General features: G+C 37.8%; 1 non-coding gene across 1 annotated transcript; it reads left to right on the top strand.

Annotated features, from left to right (window-relative positions):
* The first annotated feature begins 2,121 nt into the window (after positions 1-2,121).
* LOC116140039 lies at positions 2,122-2,228 on the top strand. The gene has a single exon (XR_004129547.1). It is a non-coding gene; the product is annotated as a small nucleolar RNA R71 (small nucleolar RNA).
* The last annotated feature ends 5,035 nt before the right edge of the window (positions 2,229-7,263 follow it).

Consider the following 7,263-nt stretch of genomic DNA (forward strand, 5'->3'; position numbering starts at 1 on the left):
TGAATGGTGACATTCCAATCGGAGTCCTAAATGCAGTTCGACATGCCCATAATGCTTCATCCAATTTCCGTGTCCAATCTTTCCTAGATGCATTTACTGTCTTTTCTAAAATTCCCTTCAGTTCTCTGTTCGACAGTTCCACTTGGCCGCTGGTTTGTGGATGGTAAGGTGTTGCAAATCTATGTTTTACCCCATACTTTCCCAACAGGGCATCAAATTGCCTATTGCAAAAGTGCGATCCTCCATCACTAATGATTGCCCTTGGTACTCCAAATCTTGAGAAAATATTCTTTCTCACAAAATTAATCACTACCCTGGCATCATTAGACGGCAATGCAACTGCTTCCACCCACTTTGATACGTAATCCACTGCTACCAAAATGTATGTGTTCCTAAAAGAATTTGGGAAAGGCCCCATGAAATCAACTCCCCACACATCAAACAGCTCAACTACAAGGATGTTGTTCAACGACATCTCATCCCTCTTCGAAATACTACCACTTCATTGACATTGGCCGCATTCCTGAACCATCAGGAAAGAATCCTTAGAAAGAGTTAGCCAGTAAAACCCAGATTGAAGAACCTTGGCTGTTGTCCTAGCTCCTCCAAAATGGCCACCTACTTCCCTCTCATGACAATGCCTTAGAATACTTTCCATTTCCTTTCCCAGCACACACCTACTTATCATCTGATCAGCGTAGTGTCTATAAAGGAACGGTTCTTCCTAGAAATAGTATTTCAAATCTGAGAAAAACTTCCTCTTTTGTTGGAAGGTCATGCCAATAGGGAGCACTCTCATTGACAAATAGTTTGCAAAATCTGCATACCACGGTGCTTCTTCCACTCTCATCAATTTCTCATCCGAAAAGTTTCTCTAATTTGGGTTCTTCTTCATTTCCCTGAATTGGTCATTCAATCCTTGACAAATGGTCTGCTACCACATTTTCTGACCCTTTCTTATCTCGTATCTCCAACTCAAACTCTTGTAGCAATAGGATCCATCTTATTAGCCAAGGTTTCGCTTCTTGCTTTGCCAACAGGTGCTTGAGTGCTGAATGGTCCGTGTAGACTATCCCCCTGACACCTAACAAATATGAATAAAATTTATCAAAAGCAAAAACCACAGCCAACAATTCTTTTTCAATGGTGGTGTAATTCAATTGTGCATCAGTAAGTGTTTTGCTAGCATATTGAATTACATGCAACACTTTGTTTTTTCGCTGTCCTAACACTGCTCCTAAAGCAAAATCACTAGCATGATACATCAATTCAAATGGTAGTCCTCAATCAGTGACTGCAATAATACATGCAGATACAGGTAATTTCTTTAGAGTTTGAAAAGCATGCATGCATTCATCATTAAAATCAAAAGCAACATCTTTAATCAATAAATTGCAAAGGGGTTTAGAAATCTTAGAAAAATCCTTGATGAACCGTCTATAAAACCTCGCATGCCCCAAGAAACTTCGAACTGAAATTAGTTCTCATCTCATTCATAAAACTCGTGGTCTCTTGCATAAACTTCCCAAACATGTCCTCCAATTTTGTCACTCTTGGGTCTCCTTGTTGGTTGTTCACCCTTGTTTGGTTGTTTGGCGATGCCCTTTGATTCCATTGATTGTTTTGCTGATTCTGTTGGTTTTGATTGCCCCAAGACAGGTTTGGGTGATTCCTCCAACCAGGATTATATGTGTTGGAGTACGGATTGGTCAGTTGCCTTTGATTTCCAGTGAAGTAGTTAACCTGCTCCGATGATGACAATGCTGAGGCAAACGTGTTCCCTACTTAACATTCACTGCTAACGTGATTACCTGCACAAAAATCACAAGTTAGTTGAGGAGCTTGAAAGGAATTTACCTGCATACTTCCCAACTGTTTCTGAAGTGCTGTCAGTTGGGTTGAAATGGCTGTATATGCATCAACTTCATGAAGACCCATAGATTTCTTCGATTACACCCTCTCATTAGGTCTTTGATAATTTTGCTTGCCAAAACCTCAAGCAACTCGTGAGCTTATTCCGGAGTCTTATTCTATAATACGCCTCCCATGGCTGCATCCACCATAGTTTGCACTTTCACCGTTAATCCATTATAAAATGTTTGGACTTGCATCCAAACTAGCAACCCATGATGTGGACACCTTCTCAGTAATTCTTTGTATCTCTCCAAAGCCTCATACAATGATTCTAACTCTTTTTGAATGAATGACGTGATGTCATTTCTCAACTTTGCCGACTTTGCTGGAGGAAAGAATTTGGTTAGGACCTTCTGTGCTAAATCATTCCATGTGGTGATTGATCTTGAAGGTAGTGCCAGTAACCATCCCTTAGCTTTATCCTTCAATGAAAATGGGAATAGTCTCAATCTGATTGCATCATCTGACACTCCGTTTGTCTTGAAAGTATCACAAATCTCTAAAAAATTTGCAATGTGTAGATTTGGATCTTCCTTCAAATCACCCCTGAATTGAACCGACTGCTGGATCATCTGAATGATTGCCGGCTTTACCTCAAAATTGTTGGCTTGTACCGTTGGTCTAGTAATACTCGACCCACTGCCTTCAACTATGGGAACAGAGACTTCCCTCAGGGTTCTATTCTCTGCCATCTCTACAACTATTACTTATGGTTCAACTGTAGTTTCTCTTTCTCTTTTTTCTCTGTTCAGTCTTTGAGTGATTCTTTCAATCTCAAGATCAACAGGAATCACTGGCTGACATCTTGCTGTTCGCATAAACTACACAAAAAAATTGCAAGAGTCAAATCACACCAAACAAAGAAAAATAACGAAAATTAAAGAAACAACAATTAAGTAAAAATAACACTCCAATCTAGCTAACACAAGAAAATTTTAATGTTAACACAAAACTCATTCCCGGGCAACGGCGCCAAAAACTTGATGCGTTGTTACTACAACATGCATAAATAGCAAGTGCACTAGTCGCACAAAGTAATAAAGTGATGAGTGAGTATCGTTCCCACGAGGATTGGTTGCTAAGCACTAAGTTTTCTACTGTTTTCAAGTTGGAGCAATCGAGTTGTTTGGATTAATGGGAGCAAATTAAACTTAAATCTAAAACAAAATTTCTAAATATTGAAAGCTAAATTATGAAAGCACGATTAAAAACAAGGTAATATCAATTTAAAACAACAGGTAGGTTTTGATTTCATTCGGACTTTATGGATTAAACCTACAGATTCTACTATTTCCATATTCACATGCATTGATTGTAAATCGAATTCTCTAAATTGTAAACATACCTTCTCAGGCTATGTTTTCCTACTTTTCCCTATTAAACTTCCGCAACCAACAAATTAAAGATTAATAGTTCTAAGCTCATTAAGCACCTAGAATCCTAGATTGATTTCATTGATTCTTAAATCTATCTCTAGCATTTAATACTACAATGGTGATTACCCAAGAAGCTTAACATGAATTATTTCTCAATCTCATCATATTCATCAATTAATAGCATTAAAAATAGAATAACCCCACAATCATTGCAATAGCATATGAAAATAATAAAAATCAATTGCTTAATCCATGAGAATCCGAACTACATCAAAACCCTAACCCAAAATGAGTTAGTTCATTGCTAAATCCATACAATAAGTAAGAAAAACCATAAACACAAAGTTCAACATAATAAAAATGAGAGAAAAGACAAGAGATCTCTCCTTATTGAAGAACCCACTTGAGTTAATCCCAAATCTTCTCACTTTTTAACACAAATTCATCAAAAATCAAACTAAGAAGATGAAAACCTATTCTAGACTAAGGAAAACGTGGCTCCGTCTCAAAATGGTAAAGTTTTGCTTTTATACCTCACCCAAAAACCTAAAACTTTGCCTAAAATTGAAACTATGTGTTTTAAAGAAATTGAAAACTGTAGACTTTGCCGCGGCGAAGAAGAAATCTCGCCGCGGCGACGAAGTGAAATGGATTCTCGTGCGTGACTCATTTCACTGCGGCGAACCTCCATGAAGAATTTTGAAATTATAGAAATGCCCTTTGCTTGCTTCTTTGCTTGAATCTTCGACCTTCGATGCTCTCCCATGGGAACAAGCTTCATAGTGCTTCACTCTACTTCAGAACTCTCCCAAATTCTGAGATCCGCTTACTTTTGAGTCCAGAAACTCCAATTCGCTCATTATTTGCTCAAAATGTCCATTTTAGCCTGAAACACAAAATGTAAAGAATTAAGTAGCAATTCAGGCATAAATGAACTAAAAAGTATCTAAAATCTAGCCTAAAAGCCTAATAAAAATAGTATAATTCTCGGATTATCAAATACCCCCAAACTAAAGGCATGCTCATGCTCGAGCATCAGGTATAAACAAAATGAAAGAAAAACAACAAACGCCCAAATGAATGCAAAACGGAAAAATTAACAACAATTAAAAAGGAAAACATAAGACTCAACTCAACACACAAACTGCCTAGAATTTATACAAATCTCAGAGGTTGTTGAAAAAATTATTACTAGAAAAATGTTTAACACTCCAAGAAGTTATAAATAACATCGACTATCTTTCTCTATTGGTCCCTCGAGTAGGTAATCCCCACTTTAATCCACCTTTCGACTTCCCGGATTATTTTATGCAGAAACGCAAAGTTTATCAAATGGTGGCAGACTCCATAAGCCTAAATATCGAACTACTCCCCACTAATGAGGATTAGACATCGCTAAGAATCAAAAGGTATTTGCAACTTGTAACATTAGGCTTGGGTAGTGGGCTCCAAAAGGAAATGAAAGGATAAACAAACAAGAGAACTTAGTTTCCTTAAAGCAAACACTAAGACTTAATCAAACTCCCACTTCCTTTCTCAACCATCACTCAAGATTTCAACCAATTAACAACCCTCAACCATGCACAATTCTTATTTTTGCTTCTGTAATGCAGTTCTTAAAGAATTTTTTTTTTTTTTTTGAAAATAATAAAAATCAATTCAAATTAAGGTTAACTACCTCTCTTATTCTTTTTGCTCATCTCACAACCCCCAAACTATTCTTTTAGTTCATTCATACAACTCTTCAGGTTCCTTGTGTTTGCATTAAGTCCAACATTCTCCTAAAGGATATGATTATGTGTTTAGGGTAGCTGGATTGGGAAATTTTTGGTTTGCAAGAAAATAAAACGCAATGATAATCTCATAAGGCTCAAGTGGGTGACTAGGGACAATTCATTCGTGGGTTGGCTGGAAAAGCTCAAACATTCCCAAAAAGAATACCTAAATCATTTCCTCAACAATGTCTATTCCTAGAATTTCGCCTCAAGTACTTCTCTACTAGGTTCTAGAGTCCACCAACATTATCAAACTTTACCTAACCACATAAAATGAATCTAAGCATGCCAAAATAAATGAAAATGGTGGCTGAACCACTCAACAAACCTCAATCAAAATCCAGTCAATAAACAAAAACTTGAAGCAATGCTTAACATTTTTCAACAATAAAATCCCAACAACCCTAATCTCATAATTGATTTATTCAATTCATCATTGGCATACACAACAAAACATAGAAATAAAATAAAATAAAAAGTTTAAAAATTCTCAAATTTTTCCTACCCCTAAACTAAAGATGACATTGTCCCCAATGTCACATTATGCAAAATTAGGAATAGAAAAACAAAATCTGTAAAAGTACGAGATAGTTCCCTGATTAATTTGTGAAGTTGAAGTGTCGCTCAACAATGTGCACACCCGGGCCTTGACTTTTTCATCACCAAAATCTGTAAAAATAATTGAAAACTGTGGTGTCCATTATGTTAGAAAAATTCACAAACTACTATGGAAATATTACAACCCTAATCTCGTCTTTGCAACTAACAACTTCAACAAAAATTTAAACTAAATGAAAAACAATCTCCGTGTTCTGGCTCATTTGTTGGCCTTCTCGTCTCCCTCGGCGTCGTCCTCTTCTGACTCGGAGCCCATCCACTCATCTGAATCCTAGTCAGCCCATTGGAATGTCATAGTATCAACATTGAGCTTGTCGAAGCTAATCTTTTGCATGTCAAACATTATCTGGGTCTTCTCTGCCAGCCATTCCTGATGTTTTGTCATACGTCTCATCTGACCCATCATCTGCTGAACCATTTCCTTCATAGTGGCTGAGGAACTGGATGATGTGGTAGCTCCTTGTGTGGTTCTTTGTCATTTTGTCCTGACGCTAGGTTGCTCATCGTCTGTACGTTCAAGGTGCTTGTGATAATAGTGTGAGTCGAGGATTGGGGTAGCATGGATCAGTGGTTCATCATCATACTTCTTGACTCCTGCTTTGAGGCACAATGCTGTAATGAGCTGTGGGAATGGGAAACTGCCTCGCCCTGGTTAAGCTGCATTCTTGATACTATTCAGGATGATGTTCCCCACATCAATTTTCCTCTCTGTGGCAATGGAATAAAGAAGCAATGTCTTTTCATAAGTTGTTGTGCTATAATACGCCTCCGGAATCAGCCTCGCACTCACAAAATATTGTCACAACCAAGCCATTAGAGTCAGATTTGTTCCCTTGATAGACTTTTTTCCTTTCTTCGAAACCTCCCAAGTGGTACTCGGTTTTGTTAAGACCGGAAGTATTACATCATCATCAAATCGCTTCGACTTCCACTCCGCATGCTCATCACGGGTGATTTTAGGTAACTTTAGGAATTTATTGATCTCCTTAACATCAACAGGTACATCAATCCCCCTCACGTAGACAACCCCCTCATTACACTCAGGGAGGTTGGCATAGAACTCTCTCACAATCGGTTCTACGGCTGCATGCTCGGGTTGACTAATAAACAAACCCCAAAGTCATCCTTGACTCTATTCGTTAGCATGGTCAGTGGTCAATCCACGCTCAGGGATAAATCCTTTATCTTTCCTTTGGGCTGCCCTTTTATAGCATTTCCGAGCATTGTCACTTATAAACCGATTGTCCACTTTCTTCCCCTTTCCTTCACCTTTGGATGATACTTTGACTGGCATTTTTCCCACAACAAATTTAACTCACAAATTCAATTCTAAACACCCTACGAACAACCACACTCAATCTTGCACAAGCACCACAACTTCCAAAAACTACAAAATGACCCCCAAACTACAAATTTTCCGCAATCAACCAAATACTCAAAAAATCAAAATCCACACTCCTCAATATCACACAATGCAAAATCAACACTTCCTCCAACACAAAATTAACGCACAAAATCACCAAAATCCACAACTTAACCACAATCAATGTTTTCAGATCCACAAATCTAAACATGAAAAT

The sequence above is a fragment of the Pistacia vera genome, unplaced genomic scaffold (genome assembly GCF_008641045.1).
Source record: "Pistacia vera cultivar Batoury unplaced genomic scaffold, PisVer_v2 Contig360, whole genome shotgun sequence".
Taxonomy (NCBI): domain Eukaryota; kingdom Viridiplantae; phylum Streptophyta; class Magnoliopsida; order Sapindales; family Anacardiaceae; genus Pistacia; species Pistacia vera.